This window comes from Giraffa tippelskirchi, chromosome 10, assembly GCF_054371585.1.
Source record: "Giraffa tippelskirchi isolate mGirTip1 chromosome 10, T2T-mGirTip1v1.2.pri, whole genome shotgun sequence".
Taxonomy (NCBI): Eukaryota; Metazoa; Chordata; class Mammalia; order Artiodactyla; family Giraffidae; genus Giraffa; species Giraffa tippelskirchi.
The window spans coordinates 58,567,391-58,586,016 of NC_137284.1; positions in this window are offsets into that span (position 1 = coordinate 58,567,391).

Below are 18,626 nucleotides of genomic sequence, written 5' to 3' on the forward strand. Positions count from 1 at the left end.
CGCTTGCTCCTTGGAAGAAAAGTTATGACAAACCTAGACAGCATATTTAAAAGCAGAGACATTACTTTACTGGCAAAGGTCCGTCTAGTCAAAGCTGTGGTTTTTTCAGCAGTCATGTATGAATCTGAGAGTTGGACCATAAAGAAAACTGAGCGCTGAAGAATTGATGCTTTTGAAGGGTAGAGTTGGAGAAGACTGCAAGGATATCAAACCAGTCAGTCCTAAAGGAAATCAATCCTTAATATTCATTGGAAGGACTGATGCTGATGCTGAAGCTTCAATACTTTGGCCACCTGATGCGAAGTACTGACTCTTTGGAAAATATCCTAATGCTGGAAAAGATTGAAGGCTGGAGGAGAAGGGGATGACAGAGGATGAGATGGTTGGATGGCATCACTGACTCGATGGACATGAGTTTGAGCAAGCTCCATGAATTTGTGAGGGACAGGGAAGCCTGGTGTGCTGCAGTCCATGGGGTTACAAAGAGTTGGACAAGGCTGAGCGACTGAACTGACCTGAAGGAACTTAATTCTGCCAGTAACAAGAATGGACGTTGAAGTAGATTTTCCTCCAGAACCTACACATAAGAACTTTGCCTACCTGGCATTTTGGCCTTTTAATGCCCTGAGCAGAGAACCTAGCTATGCCTGCTTCAGGCTAGACTTTAGACTTACAAAACTGTGAGCAAATGAATTGGTATTGTTTTAAGACACTCAGTTTTGTGGATAATTTGTTGCTCAGCAATAAAACTGAATGTAAAGGACATTGCAATTATTGGAGTGGGAGAAAATAGCAGCTTGGGCTATGAGGATGGGCAGTGAAGACAGAGAAGAAAAGAGACAGAAGTAAGAGATTTTCAAGAGCTAAAAATGATATGGCTTTGTGACAGATTGAGGAATAAAGGATATGGGTTAGGTGTCTCGTTTGTCACAATTCATAGTTTGTCACACTTTGGAAGGCCACCATGCTAAATGGATTATGTGATGGTTGTGGAAAGTAATGAACATGAATTGGTCTTTACATGTGTAGAGTTTGATATACTTTTGAGACAACAGGAGAAGCCAAGTAGGCAGTTAGTTATGAGTCATTGGTGTACTAATGATAAGTAAGATCATGGGCATGAATGAAATCACTAATGGAGGGTATGGTAGAGGGTAGAACTTCAAGAATATTAATAGTAAATGGCCAAGTGGAGGTCAATAAGCTCACATAGAGATAGGAAGGCAATCAGTTGTGGAGGTAAATGAAGTGTAGTGTCATGGAATCTAAGAAGATAAGTATCTCAAAGAAAAGAGCATTGTCATTGTGACAGAGGCTCCTAAGATATCGTGACATATTTCACTTGGAATTCATTGAATGAGGTTTTTTTGGTTACCTTGAAAAGAGCTGCTAGCATGAAGTGATGGGAGCATAAACCAGACTGGAGTGAGATGAAAAGTTAGGGTGAGAAAAAGAAAGCATTAAGGGTTAAAAAACTGAAGCATTTTGCTTGTGAAGGGGAGAAGATCAGGAAGTGGCTAGGGATGTTTGTTTTGTTTACTATAGGAAGCACTTTACATATTTAAAAGCCAACTAGAAGAGTTGCCTAGTGGTCCAGTGGTTGAGTGCTAATGCAGGGGACATGGTTTCAATCCCTGGCCCAGGAACTGATATCCCACATGCTGTGGGGCAACTAAGACCACATACCATAACTACTGATGCCCACAGGCCCTAATGTCCATGCTCTGCAACAAGAGACACCACCACATTGAGAAGCCCATATGCTGCAACCAGAGAAAGCCCATAGGCTGCACCGAAAACCCAGTGCAACCAAAAATAAATAAATATTAAAGAAAAAGCATGTTTAAAAAATAAAAGCCAACTGGAAAGATTCAGTTAAAAGGAATTGTTACAGAGCACCAGATTTGAGCTCCCTGTGTCACACAACAGGTTTTCACTGGCTATCTAACTTTACATATGGTAATGTGCTAGACAGAAATGGCATGGACCTAACAGAAGCAGAAGATATTTAGAAGAGGTGGCAAGAATACACAAAAGAACTGTACAAAAAAGATCTTCACGACCCAGATAATCACGATGGTGTGATCACTCACTAGAGCCAGACATCCTGGAATGGGAAGTCAAGTGAGCCTTAGGAAGCATCACTACGAACAAAGCTAGTGGAAGTGATGGAATTCCAGTTGAGCTATTTCAAATCCTCAAAGATGATACCGTGAAAGTGCTGCACTCAATATGCCAGCAAATTTGGAAAACTCAGCAGTGGCCACAGGACTGGAAAAGGTCAGTTTTCGTTCCAATCCCAAAGAAAGGCAGTGCCAAAGAATGTTCAAAGTACCACACAATTTCACTCATCTCACACGCTAGTAAAGTAATACTCAAAATTCCCCAAGCCAGGCTTCAACAATACGTGAACCGTGAACTTCCAGATGTTCAAGCTGATTTTAGAAAAGGCAGAGGAACCAGAGATCAAATTGCCAACATCCGATGGATCATCGAAAAGGCAAGAGAGTTCCAGAAAAACATCTATTTCTGCTTTATTGACTATGCTGAAGCCTTTGACTGTGTGGATCACAATAAACTGTGGAAAATTCTGAAAGAGATGGGAATATCAGACCACCCGACCTGCCTCTTAAGAAACCTGTATGCAGGTCAGGAAGCAACAGTTAGAACTGGACATGGAAAAACTGACTGGTTCCAAATAGGAAAAGGAGTACATGAAGGCTGTATATTGTTACTATGCTTATTTAACTCATATGCAGAGTACATCATGAGAAACGCTGGGCTGGAAGAAGCACAAGCTGGAATCAAGATTGCTGGGAGAAATATCAATAACCTCAGATATGCAGATGACACCACCCTTATGGCAGAAAGTGAAGAAGAACTAAAGAGCCTCTTGATGAAAGTGAAAGAGGAGAGTGAAGAAGTTGGCTTAAAACTCAGCATTCCAAAAACTAAGATCATGGCATCTGGTCCCATCACTTCATGGCAAATAGATGGGGAAACAGTGGCAGACTTTATTTCTTTGGGCTCCAAAATCACTGCAGATGGTGATTGCAGCCATGAAATTGAAAGATGCTTACTCCTTGGAAGAAAAGCTATGACCAACCTAAACAGCATATTAAAAGCAGAGATATTACTTTGCCAACAAAAGTCCATCTAGTCAAAGCTTTGGTTTTTCCAGTAGTCATGTATGGATGTGAGAGTTGGACTATAAAGAAAGCCGAGTGCTGAAGAATGATGCTTTTGAACTGTGGTGTTGGAGAAGACTCTTGAGAGTCCCTTGGACTGCAAGGAGATACAACTAGTCCATCCAAAAGGAAATCAGTCCTAAATATTCATTGGAAGGACGGATGCTGAAGCTAAAACTCCAGTACTTTGGCCACCAGATGTGAAGAAGTGACTCATTTGAAAAGACCCTGATGGTGGGAAAGATTGAAGGCAGGAGAAGGGGATGACAGAGGATGAGATGGTTGGATAGCATCACCGACTCAATGGACATGAGTTTGAGAAGACTCCGAGAGTTGGTGACAGACAGGGAAGCCTGACGTGGTGCAGTCCATGGGGTCGCAAAGAGTCAGACACGACTAAGCAACTGAACTGAACTGAATGTGCTAGAGGGATGGATGGGTGGGAAGTGGGAAGGAGGTTCAAGAGGGAGGGGACATACCTATACCTATGCCTGGTTCATGCTGAGGTAAGGCAGAAACCAACACAGTTTTGTAAACAATTATCTTACAATTAAAGATAAATTAAAAACAAGCAAACAAAAAAAGGACTTAAATCTACAAGAGAGAAAGAAGAATAGATAATGCAGTTCCTTGAGAAGATGGAAGAGATGAGCTCCAAAGGACACATGGAGGTTATGTTCCTTTAGTGTAAAAGGAATGACGGGATATTGATAGGTTATAATTTGCACAGGTGAAAATTTACATATTACAGAAAATGAAATGAATGGAGTCCCAGCCGGATGACTTCTCTTTTCTCCAAAAACTATGAAGCATTGTCATCTGTTGAGAAAGTGGGGAAAAAAGGAGGCATGATAGATATGAGGAGCGATGGATAAAGTCTAAAATAATCATGGTGGAAAATGGGGGACTCGAATGTACAGATAGTTTGTGAGAAAGCTTAAATGTCATAACATTAGTGAAGATTTTCTTTTCATCTTTTCAGCAGCCATTATACTTTACCTTCTCTTACTCTGAGGTGAAACTAATCTATAATATCTTCTGCTCTTGAAAAACCATCATAGAGACAGTCTCACTGTATCATACCCATCTGTTAGCGTGTCTTGTTCCTCCAATAGACTGTGAACTGCACAACACCATTTATGAAATATTAATTTATATTTGTACTCTGAAGTTGAGCAAATAAGGAAAACAAAATAATATTATTAGGGCCTACTAAAAAGAAATACAAATAACAGTACTTTAAAAAATTGAAGTATTATTGACATAAAGTATATTAGTTTTATGTGTAAAACATAATGATTGAACATTTGTATATATGGCAAAATGGTCTCCACAATAAGTGTAGTTACCATCTGCCACCATACAATGGTAATACAATATTATTGATTGTATTCTCCCTTACTGTACATTATATCCCCATGACTTACCTATTTTATAACTGGAAGTTTGCATGTTTTGACCCACTTCCCCCATTTCACCTTCCCCACAACATCCTTCTCCCCTGGCAGCCACCAATCTGTTCTCTGTGAATCTGAGTTTTGTTTTGTTTGTTTGTTTGATTCCACATATAGATGAAATCATGCAGAATTTGTCTTTCTCTGACTTTTTTCACTTAGCATAATATCCTCAGGGTCCATCTATGTTGTTGCAGATGGCAGAATTTCCTTCTTTTTATGGTTAAATAGTATATATTTTATTGTATGTGTATATATTAATACCACCTCTTTTTTATCTATCCATCAATGGACATGTAGGTTGTTTCCATGTCTTGGCTATTGTAAATAATGCTACAGTGAACACTGGGGTGCATATATATATTTTCAAATTAGTGTTTTCATTTTCTTTGGGTAGATACCCAGTGGTGGAATTGCTAGATCATATTGTAGCTGTATTTTGAATTTACGGAGGAACCTCCATTCTGTTTCCCTTACCGGTTGCCCAAATTTAAGTTTCCATCAACAGTAAATTCCCTTTTATCTGTATCTTCACCAACACTGGATATTTCTTGTCTTTCTGATAATAGACGTTCTGATAGGTTTGAGATAGTATCTCATTGTGGTTTTGATTTGCGTTTGCCTGATAATTAGTGATATTGACCATCTTCTTGTGTGTGTGTTGGCCATCTGTAGGTCTTGTTTGGAGAAATGTCTATTCAGGTCCTCCAACCATTTCTTTTAGTAGGATTGTTTGGGTTTTTCTGTTATTGAGTTGTGTGAGTTCTTCATATAGCTTGGTTATTAACCCCTTATGATACATATGATTTGTGGATATCTCCAGCTGTTCAGTAGTTTACCTTTGGTTTTGTTGATTATTTCCTTCACTGTGCAGAAGCTTTTTAGTTTGATGTAGTCCCATTTGTTTATTTTTGCTTTTGTTGCCCTGGCCTTTGCTGTCAGATCCAAAACAGCCTGATGTCAGGGAGCTGTAGTAATTTTTAAGGATGGAAGTCAACCATTATTGAACACTAACATGTGTCACTTCATTCACTTTTCTAAGTACATTTTAATTTTCTTATTTATAATTTAGTTTTATCCTTACAGCCATCTTTATTTGTCTATTTAATAGAATAGGAAAGTAAAATTTAGAGAAGTTAAATATCTCCATGGTGATACTGTTACTAAGTGGAAAATTCTTTGGAATCCAGGTCTGCCTAATTCAGAATCCCAAGGTTTTTTTAGCTCTATCTTCTATTGTTTCTCTGTGCTACTTATTTATTAAGATTCTATTTCAGGATATGTTTCTGGTGAATCTTTAGAAAATTTTCTTTTTTAACCTACTGAAGGGAAAAAGACATTACAGAGCAAAAATAAATGCATTCATTTTGTGTAGATGGACTTTTTGTAGAAAGCTCTATTATAAAAATATTGCAAAAAAAATTGATGTGGGAAGATCCCAACTGTTTTAGTCTGTTTGGGCTGCTCTAACAACATACTGGGTGGCTAATAAACATCAGAAATTTATTCTCACAATTCTGGAGGCTGGAAGTAGTCTAAGATCAGGGTGTTGGCATTCTCACATTCTGGTGAAGGCTGCTTTTCAGGTTGCAGATTGCTTTTAACTGTGTGCTCTTGTGATAGAAGGGCTAAGGAGTTGTATCAGACCTCTTTAATAATAGCACAATCTTGTTCTTGAGGGCTTTGACTTCATGACTTAGTCACCTCCCAAGAGCTTGCCTCCTAATACTGTCACCTTTGGCATTGAATTTCAGCATGTGAATTTTGGAAGGACACATTCAATCTATAGCACCAACCAACTATATTGATATAACTTTTACTGCCTCTTATAAGAAGAATATAAAGCAACTTAGTTTGGCCAAGCATGAGTATCTGCTTGTTGTTGTTGTTCAGTTGCCCAGTCATGTCTGACTCTTTGCAACCCTATGGACTGCAGCACGCCAGGCCTCCCTGTCCCTCACCATCTCCCGAAGTTTGCCCAATTTCATGTCTATTGCATCAGTAATGCCATCCAGCCATCTCATCCTCTGATGCCCTCTGATTCTACCCTCAGTCTTTCGCAACATCAGGGAGTTTTCCAATGAGTCAGCTGTTCACATCAGATGACCAAAATACTGGAGCTTTAGCATCAGTCCTTCCAACAAATATTCAAGGTTGATTTCCCTTAAGATTGACTGGTTTGATCTTGCATTCCAAGAGGCTTTAAGGAATCTTCTCCAGCACCACAGTTCTAAGGCATCAATTCTTTGGTGCTCTGCCTTGGAAGGACAATAAAGCCCAGCTCCCACGACTATACGTGACCACTGGGAAGACCATCTGCTTAACCTATTCATTAATGAAATGGCAAGGAGGAAGAGAACAAAATGGAACTTTGATTCCAACACATAAAATGATCCTATAAAATAACTAAAAATTGGGTTACCTCAACACCAGTTTCTAAAATTCATTTGGGAATGATTTAACACATTGTAGAAATGTAAGCAGGTGGGCTTCCCAGGTTGTGCTAGTAGTAAAGAACCCACTTGCAAATGCAGGCAACATAAGAGACGTGGGTTCAATCCCTGGGTCAGGGAGATCCCGTGGAGGAGGGTATGGCAACCCACTCCAGTATTCTTGCCTGGAGAATCGCATGGACAGAGGAGCCTGGCAGGCTACAGTCCATAGGGTTGCAAAAAGTCAGACACGACTGAAGTGACATAGCACACGAACATGCAGCAAACTCAAATTAAATGGCAAAATGGCAGCCTTGTCCGTTGAGCTCTTTTTAAGGAAAACACACAGAAAAATAAAGGATACAAGGATAAAGAGCACAATTTAGGAATAAAGGGAAACTCCTTATTATGTAAATCATTTCTAGGCTGATCATGCAGTCTGCATCTTATGGGTCATTTTCTTTCTTTGTTAAGCTCTTTATTGATACTGAAGAAGACTAGATGAAAGAATGAAAAGGAGCAATCTCTAGTCACTTCAGTTCAGTTCAGTTCAGTTCAGTCGCTCAGTCGTGTCCGACTCTGTGACCCCATGAACCGCAGCATGCCAGGCCTCCCTATCCATCACCAACTCCCTGAGTCCATCCAAACCCATGTCCATTGAGTCGGTGATGCCATCCAACCATCTCATCCTCTGTCGTCCCCTTCTCCTACTGCCCTCAACTTTCCCAGCATCAGGGTCTTTTCCAATAAGTCAGCTCTTTGCATGAGGTGGCCAAAGTATTGGGGTTTCAGCTTCAACATCAGTCCTTCCAATGAACACCCAGGACTGATTTCCTTTAGGATGGACTGGTTGGATCTCCTTGCAGTCCAAGGGACTCTCAAGAGTCTTCTCCATCACCACAGTTCAAAAGCATCATTCTTTGGTGCTCAGCTTTCTTCACAGTCCAACTCTCACATCCATACATGACCACTGGAAAAACCATAGCCTTGACTAGACAGACCTTTGTTGGCAAAGTAATGTCTCTGCTTTTTAATATACTGTCTAGGTTGGTCATAACTTTCCTTCCAAGGAGTAAGCGTCTTTTAATTTCATTGCTGCATTCACCATCTGCAGTGATTTTGGAGCCCAGAAAAATAAACTCAGCCATTGTTTCCACTGTTTCCCCATCTATCTGCCATGAAGTGATGGGGCCGGATGCCATGACCTTAGTTTTCTGAATGTTGAGCTTTAAGCCAACTTTTTCACTCTCCCCTTTCACTTTCATCAAGAGGCTCTTTAGTTCTTCTTCACTTTCTGCCATAAGGGTGGTATCATCTGCATATCTGAGGTTATTGATATTTCTCCCAGAAATCTTGATTACAGTTTGTGCTTCCTCCAGCCCAGCGTTTCTCATGATGCACTTACTAACAATCAAAGAAAAAAAAACCCTAACTGTAATCTGTGACTATGACTTCTCTTATAATACTTACATGCTCTAACACCATAAATCAATATTCTCAAATTGAGAAAAGTTTAACCCCAATATATATCTCTATATATTTATATATATATATATATATCTCCATCTATACATCATTATCTAGCTAAAATCATTTATATCTATTGTAAATTAATATTTTGAATATTTATATTTAAATCTTAAATATATAATTTCAGATCAGAATATCATGAAATTCATGATATATCTGTATATGTATATATTTTTTAATTTAATATCTAATAAATTTCAAAAGAAAACTAATTTAACATATACACCACTTAACAATGAAAAATTTTATTTTAATTTGGTTTAAATTCCATTTTCTTGAAGAAATGCATTATTAACAAAAAATAAAGAATGGCACTCTTTTTGGTTAGGGATTGAATATATGTTATAATGTAGATTAAAGTGTAATTGCAGTTGAAGCTGCAAAAATATGTGAAAACTATTTTTATAATCTAATTGGTATGCATGAGTTTTATACATATAATAATTGACTTGATTATCTGTATATGTTCTCTATATTGTTTATGATGGCTGAGATGTATCAGTAAAGATGGTTTTGGAAGCTAGTAACAGAAAATCAATTCAAATTAGATTAAAAATAAGGAGATTTATTTATTCACATAACTGGAAGACAAGTGGTAAAACACATTTAAGTATTAATTCAGTGGCTCTGGCTTTATTTTTTACAAATCTCTTTTTGTGAGGTATTTGTATATGTATTTGCATACAATAAAATACAACCACTTGCATAAATAAAGTTAGAGCTTAAACCAGTGAGGCAAAATAAAAACATACAACCATTTTGAAGGTTCTGTTTGATGAGTTCTGATAACCCTAATCAAGATAGAACATTTTCTTTACTACCCCAGATTCTTCAGTGGCCTTTGCTAATAGCTTACGGTGAACGGTGTGGGATTCATGATCTCTGAAGAGGAAGATTTAGCTTTGGGACCAGGAACCAGGCTTGATCACTCAAGAGCTTTTGTGTAGCAGAGTTTTATTAAGGTGAAAAAGGGACAGGGAAAGCTTCTGACATAGACGTCAGAAGGGGGACAGAGGTTGTCCCCCTGCTAGTTTTAGCAAGCTGTTTTATGTTTGTTAGAAAGTTATTAATCAGATAAGGGAGACACCTCAAGGCTGAGGGAGTTTCACCAGGCCCCTCTCCCACAATATGCATTTTTGAGGTAGGATGGTACAAGGTGTGTCATCTCCCAGCCATAAAACAATTGATATGAATACTGGTTTGTTGAGCTATTATCAGCCCAAGGTTTGAGAAAAGGAAAAAAAGTTAGTATTAGGTGGAACCATTTTGAAGAAAGGCAAATTCTAGAGCAAATACATAGTTGCATTACCATTGCTTAAGAAAAACATTTCCATAAGAAAAACGCATTGGTTAGCTCAAGGTTTGGAAAAGTTAAGTTCAGGAGGAACCAGGTGTCCTCATAGCAACACAGAATTTTAAGAGACACTTGCAGCCTATTTCCTCTGTTTGGAGACACCTGGCCTTCTTGCCTGTTACCCTCTTATTGCTTCTCCATCTCCAGCTCTTGGCAACCACTAATCTTATTTCTAACATTACAGACTAGTTTCCCTATTGTAAAATTTTATAAATTATCAGTCACAGCTGACTTTTCCTTTTGCTTAGCATGAGGTTTTCGAGATTCATATATGTTGTTGTGTGTCTCAGTATTGTGTGAAATCTAAAGTTCATGCTTTTTAATTTCTAAGTAATATTACACTGTAAGAATATGCCACAATTCATAAGTCCATTCACCTGCTGCTGGACATTTTAATTGCTTCAATTTGGGGCTATTGTGGATCAAGTTGTTATGAACAATTGAGTATAAGTCTTTGTGTTGTCATATATTTTCAATTTTCTTGGGTAAAGACTAAAGGAGAGATTACTGAATGTTATGGTAAGTGTATGTTTAACTCATTTTCAAAGTGGCTGTACCATTTTATAATCCCACTAACAACATATGAGACATTAAGTTGTACTACATTCAAGCCTATACTTGATATTGTTAAACTTTTAAGTTTTATTCGATTTCAGTCATTTCTTACTGGTATCTCACTGTAATTTTATATATATTCCCATGCTGAGTAAAGATACTGAGAATATTTTATGTATGCTTATTGGTCATCTATATATCTCTTTTAGTGAATGTCCAAAACTTTTGATTTTTTTCAACTGGTTAATTTGTCTTATTATTGAGTTTTAAGAGTTATTTATATATTCTGGGTACCAGTTATGTGGAAATGGTTAAACCAGTATGCCTGAGTTGCTTAGTTCAGTTCAGTCGCTCAGTCGTGTCTGACTCTTTGCAATCCCAGGAATCGCAGCACGCCAGGCTTCCCTATCCATCACCAACTCCCAGAGTCCACCCAAACCCATGTTCATTGAGTCGGTGATGCCATCCAACCATCTCATCCTCTGTCGTCCCTTTCTTCTCCTGACCTCAATCTTTCCCAGCATCAAGATCTTTTCAAATGAGTCAGCTCTTCGCATCAGGTGGCCAAAATATTGGAGTTTCAGCTTCAACATCAGTCCTTCCAATGTACACCCAGGGCGGATCTCCTTTAGGATGGATTGGTTGGATCTCCTTGCAGTCCAAGGGACTCTCAAGAGTTTTCTCTAACACCACAGTTCAAAAGCATCAATTCTTCGGTGCTTAGCTTTCTTTATATCCAACTCTCACATCCATACATGACCGCTGGAAAAACCATAGCCCTGACTAGACGGACCTTTGTTGGCAACGTAATGTCTCTGCTTTTTAATATGCTGTCTAGGTTGGTCATAACTTTCCTTCCAAGGAGTAAGCGTCTTTTGATTTCATGGCTGCAATCACCATCTGCAGTGATTTTGCAGCCCAGAAAAATAAACTCAGCCATTGTTTTCACTGTTTCCCCATCTATTTGCCATGAAGTGATGGGGCCGGATGCCATGATCTTAGTTTTCTGAATGTTGAGCTTTAAGCCAAACTTTTTCACTCTCCTCTTTCACTTTCATCAAGAGGCTCTTTAGTTCTTCAGTTTCTGCCATAAGGGTGGTGTCATCTGCATATCTGAGGTTATTGATATTTCTCCCGGCAATCTTGATTGCAGCTTGTGCTTCTTCCAGCCCAGCGTTTCTCATGATGTACTCTGCATATAAGTTCAATAAGCAGGGTGACAATATATAGCCTTGACATATTCCTTTTCCTATTTGGAACCAGTCTGTTGTTCCATGTCCAGTTCTATTTCTAAACGGACGTTTTTACACTATTGGCCTTTGGTCAACTCTTGGGAATTAAGCTCGTGGAATGCTGACTGGTAAGAGTGTTATGCATACTTAGGGCCTTGAACTATAGGGTAGCAGTTTTTCTCCAGTTTATACAAATAATCTGATTTGTGTTGAGCACCTGATTTTTCTTGAAATTAGATAGAAATAATGGTTGTACTATATTTGTGAATGTATTAAATGCCCCTGAATTATACAATTTTAAATCGTTGATTTTGTTCCATAAATTTTACCTCAATTAAAAAAAATAGCACGTGTAAACCCATGGCTGATTCATGTCAATGTATGGCAAAAACTATTACAATATTGTAAAGTAATTAGCCCCCAACTAAAATAAATAAATTTATATAAAAAAATAGCAATTTAATTAATAGGCAAAGGATTTGAATAGACTTTTCTCCAAAAAAACCATAAATGGGCTTCTAAGCATATGAAAAAATTCTCAACATCAGAAGTTATTAGGGGATTGCAAATCAAAACCATATTGTGATACTACTTCACACCCACTAGGATAACTGCAATCAAAAAGACAGATTGATTACTGTTGGCAAGGATGTAAAGAGTTTGAAACTCTCTGTATTTCTGGTGTTTATATAAAATGGGGCAGTTGCTGTGGAAGTCAACAGTCCCTCGCAAAGTGGAAAAGAGAATTATCATATAGTCCAGCAATTCTACTCCTAGATATATACCCAAGAGAAATAAAAGCCTATGTTTTATTTGTACACGATGTTTATAGAAGCATAATTCTTAGTCAAAAAGTAGAAACAACCCAAATACTCATCAAGTGATGAATGGATAAGTATAATGTAAACCTATTCAATGACATGTTCTGCAATAAAAAGAAATTAAGAACTAACATGCATTACAACATAGATAAATCTTTAAAGTTCTCAGTATATTCTCAGTATAATATTCTCAGTATATATCAATATGCAGCCATGAAATTAGAAGACGCTTGCCCCTAGGAAGAAAAGCTATGACCAACCTAGACAGCATATTAAAAAACAGAGACATTACTTTGCTGACAAAGGTCCATCTAGTTAAAGCTATGGTTTTTCCAGTAGTCATGTATGGATGTGAGAGTTGGATTATAAAGAAAGCTGAGCACTGAAGAATTGATGCTTTTGAACTGTGGTGTTGGAGAAGACTCTTGAGAGTCCCTTGGACTGCAAGGAGATCAAACCAGCCAATCCTAAAGGAAATCAGTCCTGAATATTCATTGGAAGGACTTGTGCTGAAGCTGAAACTCCAGTACTTAGGCCACCAGATGCAAAGAACTGACTCCTTGGAAAAGACCCTGATGTTGGGAAAGATTGAAGGCAGGAGGAGAAGGGGATGACAGATGACGAGATGGTTGAATGGCATCACTGACTCGATGGATATGAGTTTGAGCAAGCTCTGGGAGTTGGTGAAGGACAGGGAAGCCTGGCATGCTGCATTCCGTGGGGTTGCAAAGGGTAAGACAAGACTGAGCAACTGAACTGAATGTTCTCAGTAAAAAAAGTCACAAAAGACGATGGCTTATATACTTACATTTACGTGAAATGTCTAGGATAGCAATATTTATAGAGATATAAAATAAATTAATGGTTTGTTGGGGCAGGTGGAGGTGGAGTTGGGAGTTTAGAGAGGAATGGATATTTATTCTTAATGGGCATGGGATTTTTTATTTTTAGGGAGGTCAAAATCTTTTCTTTTTAATCTATTTTAAAATAGATTGAGATGATCATTGCACAAGCCTGTGAATATACTGAAAATGTTGAATTGTTCACTTTAAGTAAGTGAATTTTGTAATATGCTAATTATTTATTAATAAAGCTGTTTAAAAAGCAATGACTGTGGTAGCTGGTATCCCTCAGTTGAGTTATAAACCAGGTTGTGACTAAGTCATGAATATATTCATTATATAAGTGATGAATATCTTTATGCATACACACCAGACACAGCTTGAAAACTCTTTTAAAACAATATCTAAATACTTATTGCATATACTGAAAAAAATGTAAATGGAAATACTGCATTATTTTATCTAAACATCTACAGAATCTTTTGGAAGCCATTCTAAAAATAATCAATAATTTGTTCTAGAGTCTCACAAACTTTTCTTCTGAGAGACACCATTAAATATTTAAAAATTTCAATATAATATAATTGATAAAATATGTAGTATTACAGTGGATAAGACCTGGAAGGAATGAACCTTGCCTGTTAACTGTTTGATATAACTTCTCCAGGCTACCGAGGCACTCAGGGGTAAAGAATCCACCTGCAGTTCAGGAGATGCAGATTTGATCCCTGGGTCTGGAAGAGCTCCTGGAGGAGGAAATGGCAACCCACTCCAGTATTCTTGCCTGGGAAATCTCATGGACAGTGGATCCTGGCAGGCTACAGTATATGGAGTTGCAAAGAGGCAGAGATGACTGAGCAACTAAGCAACAACAACATAACTTCTCCAAGCCTTGCCTTCCTTATTTATAAAATGTGTACCATAACAATAGCTGCTTTAGAAAATCATGAAAATTAAATTAGATAATGGGTGTAAAGTCCTCAAATAAGTATTAGATATTATGGCAGCCATTATTATTATTACTGCTTTTTTTTATATCATGTATGTATATTTTAGTGTCTAGGATTGGCAGTCCCTAATGTATAGGATTATCTACTACCCCAAAATTTCTGGAACAGATTCTAAAGGATTAGATACTTCCTCTACTATATTTAGGGTTGACAGATTAGTCAAGAGATGGGAGATGTTCAAGAGGGAATAACAAATTATTAATATAATGTTCCTATAGTCTTTGAGGCTTCCCAGTTGGTGGGTTCTAGTGGTACAGAATCCGCCTGCCAATACAGGAGACATAGGAGATGTGGGTTTGATCCCTGGGTTGGGAAGATCCCTTAGAGGAGGAAATGGCAACCTACTTTAGTATTCTTGCCTAGGAAATCCCAGGGACAGAGGAGCATGGTCTTTGTGGTCACATGCTGTGAGAAGCATATCTCACCACTGGAATTGGATTTCCACTTTATTTTCAAAATCTTACATTCTCTTTGTACAAAAGAACTGGAAATTATGCATCATCCTGTGATAAGATAAAACCCTAAAACTCTGTGGCAACCAGTTCTGAGGACACACAAAAGATATTCCTGGTTAAACAGTCAGCTGCTGTTGGAAAATTTGAAAGCTATTTGGTTTTTCCATAACACTCCTTGTAGTTGTGTGCATTGACCACAGTACAGAGCAACTAGATTTTTCTTCACTACTGCAAAGTGAATTCCTCTCCAAGTATAGAGGTATGTCTTTATTGTGTAACATTCTTCCACCCAAGCTACTTCTCAATTACTCTTCAGGAATAAATTGTTCATAGAGTAAAAATGCTCAAAGGAACCTACTCAACTTGATAAACTGTTTTCTGTTTTTAAATGAAACTACATAAGAGATTGGATTTTCCTCCTGGTTAACTTTCAGTTACATAGGGATGAGATAAAATGAAGGAAGGAGAGATTGGAAATATTTCAGAGATGGACTCTGTCAGATGCTCAAGCAATTCCTTTCTGCTGGGCTGAAAAGAAAAGAAATCCTCCCTACCTGAGGACATGTGCTTTTTAAATAGAAGAAGGAGTTTTTCCACATGTTTGGGCCACTGTTTTGCTTTAAAAGATCATTATCTTGTGTGCATTTGTTTGTAATTGTCTCAGAAGACTGAATATGAATATGAAGTGGGTAGCTTTACTACTCTTTGTATTTAAGGGAGAACACAAGAAAATGATTTGCCTAGTTAGCTTCTTCTTGCTGCATGGTTCTCTCTTTGGTGCTTTCCTTTTTGCTTCTGTTCTATTTGAGGTACCCAACTTTAATTTTCACCCTACTCTGTCTTACTTCCTAATAGTGTGTGTATGTCTGTGTATGTGTGTCTGTGTGTGTGTGTACATGGTTTAACTTTTTTTTTGTAGGGTTTCCACTATTATTAGTTCTGATTTCCTTATATTAATAATATGCATAATTTTATTTTTCCATATCACAGCTCTTTGGGAGTCTTGTTTCCCATTTTCCTTTGCACGTGTCTAGTTAATCAAACAAAGGTGAAAGGAGATTCCAGAAAAAGGAATATTAGAGGTAAAAAGGGTTGGAGATCAGCTTCTATAGATGTTTTGCTTTATAGATGAGTTAGCTGAGATCCAAAGGATGATATGTTTTCCAGGATCACACATTACCTAGGTGACATTAAATCCTCTTTCCAAATCATCGCTTGTATCTGTGTTAGCCTATTTGTTGTTGTTGTTCTTCTCCAAGAGGCAATTGATGGAGTTATTCAAGTAAAGAATAGCAGCAGTGGGTCAGGCCTCTTTTCCATTGACACATTTGAAGACATTTAATTTCCTGTTGGGTTAGCAGCACTGCTACACAAGAGGCAGGTTATCAAAAGAGGTGCTGGCTTTTGTAGGGCTCCTCCTTTCTATTCATACCAGAATAGTAGAAACAAAGGACACTTCTTAGTTTGCTATTGCTGATACAGGAAGCTTCAAGTCTGGGTTTCTCAGAATTGTCGTAGATATATGTATCACATATCTATGGCACAGTCAACAGCATCACTCAATGAATCTCCAGATGTCTTTGTCAAGGGCTTGTCTTATGGCAGACCTGGTGAGTCCTGAATTTCAATTGGTTTAACAAAATGTGCTCTAATTTATCTCGACAGCAATGAGATGTTGTTTTGTTAATATGTATTTGTGATAAAAAAAATTAGATAAGCTAATAGAACTTGCTAATTTATTAATAAATCCATAGGAAGAAAGGTGTTGCCTTAGGCTAACTCATTGTTCAAAATAGTGGCTGCTTCTCTTTTAGAGCATGATTTTGATTGCCATCTATAGTCTATTTCATTTTATTTAATGAAAGAATTCTACTGGTTACTAATTAACTGGTAATATTTTATGTTAAACATACCAGTTCCTGACACATCCAACCAAAAATTGAAATATACCAAAAAATTCAAATAAGAAGGAAACAGACCCAAACAGAGAAATCAGTTATCATGCTTATCCATGTGAGTTTTAGTTTTATATTATCAACAAGAATAGGGACCATGAGACTTCCATAGTGATACTAATTGCTGTCATCAAGTCTTGAACGAGCAAAACAGAAAATGAAAGCATTTTTGTAAAATCATTTACTTGTTTTCTGAGACGTTTTATTTGTATTGCTTTTGAAATGTTTTGGAAGTATATTACTACAACATATTAACTAATTGGTTTAGAAGAGAATGGTTATTACATATACCAGTCAAGGTCCAAATAAGAAAACACACCTCTCCAGGTCTTTCAAAAAGGGGGAATTAATTAAATCTGGGGAACAATTACTGGAACCTGGTTATCTTTTTTTTTTTTTTTTTTAACAGAGAGGTGAGCTGAGACACTAAAAAAGCAGAAGGTGAAGCAATCTAGAGTTAAGAGCAGCAAGACAGCTCTACCACCCCAAAGCTGGAGGGACAAGGTAAAAAGGGGTGGTATGACCAGAATCCAGAAGCTGGGTCTTCCTATGGGAATTAGAATCATGGGGACTGGTGGAAGGCTGTGTAATGAAAGTTGGAGTAAGCAGGCTATGTGACCCTTGCCAAAGATGTCACCAGGAGTAGAGAGAGACAAAAGACAGAAATAGCCTGGGTTTTATTCTGTACCTACCTTCCAGTCTTTTGTTATACTTCTCAAAGGCTATGCCTACTTGGCAGTCAGAGGGCAAGCTGGTGCTGCTGCTGCTAAGTCGCTTCAGTCATGTCCTACTCTGTGCGACCCTGTGGACAGCAGCCCACCAGGCTCCTCTGTTCACAGGATTCTCTAGGCAAGAATACTAGAGTGGGTTGCCATTTCCTTCTCCACAGAGGGAAAGAGAAAGACAAATAAATGTAGTTCCCTGTCATATTGAGAAGATCAGAGGTGGAGAAAGCTTACATAATGATTATTCACTGATATTAAAGTAAGAACACCTTGAGATATTCAAAGAGAAAATATTTATCTTTTACCTAAAGAAACAAAGGATGACAGAGAACTTCCTCTCAACTAATTTAACAAGAGACAGCTCAAATTACAATCCACATGTCACTGTTGTTTTTTCAAAATACAATGAAATGGAATAAAATACTCTCAGCTTTAATTTGTGTTAAAAGCTCTTTACCCAAATGACTTAGCCTTGCTTTCATTATAGTGCTAATGAATACCAAATATTTGTTCAGATAATAACTATGTTCCTGTATTCATGTTAATGTTTAAGAGGTTAGCTTTAATCATTAACACGTATAACCTATGTAGAGTATGTCAGCCAAGTGATAATATTGGCCATAATTTAGTCATATGTCAACAGAACTCCCATTATTGTAGCCATAACTGTTATGGGTGTTTCCTTTATTTACTTAGGCAAAGATCTAGCCATGGAAACTTGGAGACAACGTTATTTTCAATCAATCAGCAACTATTTCCCTCGTTGTCTGTGTGACTACAAATATGTTAAGTATTTTAGGAGGAGTAAGAGAAAGGACAGCCTTGGTTTCTATTCTTAAGAGACAGTGACAACAAAGAAACCACTATATTAAAGTGCTTACTCATACTGACCACAAGAAGGGATAAGACTAAATGTGATACAATGGGCTCAAGATCAGTCTTACTAGTTTGAAAACATTGGCTTTGCTTCTTTCTAGTTGTGCAATGCTTTGAAAAGTGTTTCTGAGCCTTGGTTTACTATACAGAGAGGGATAATATTACCTACCACATGTGGTTGCTATGAGAAATGACTA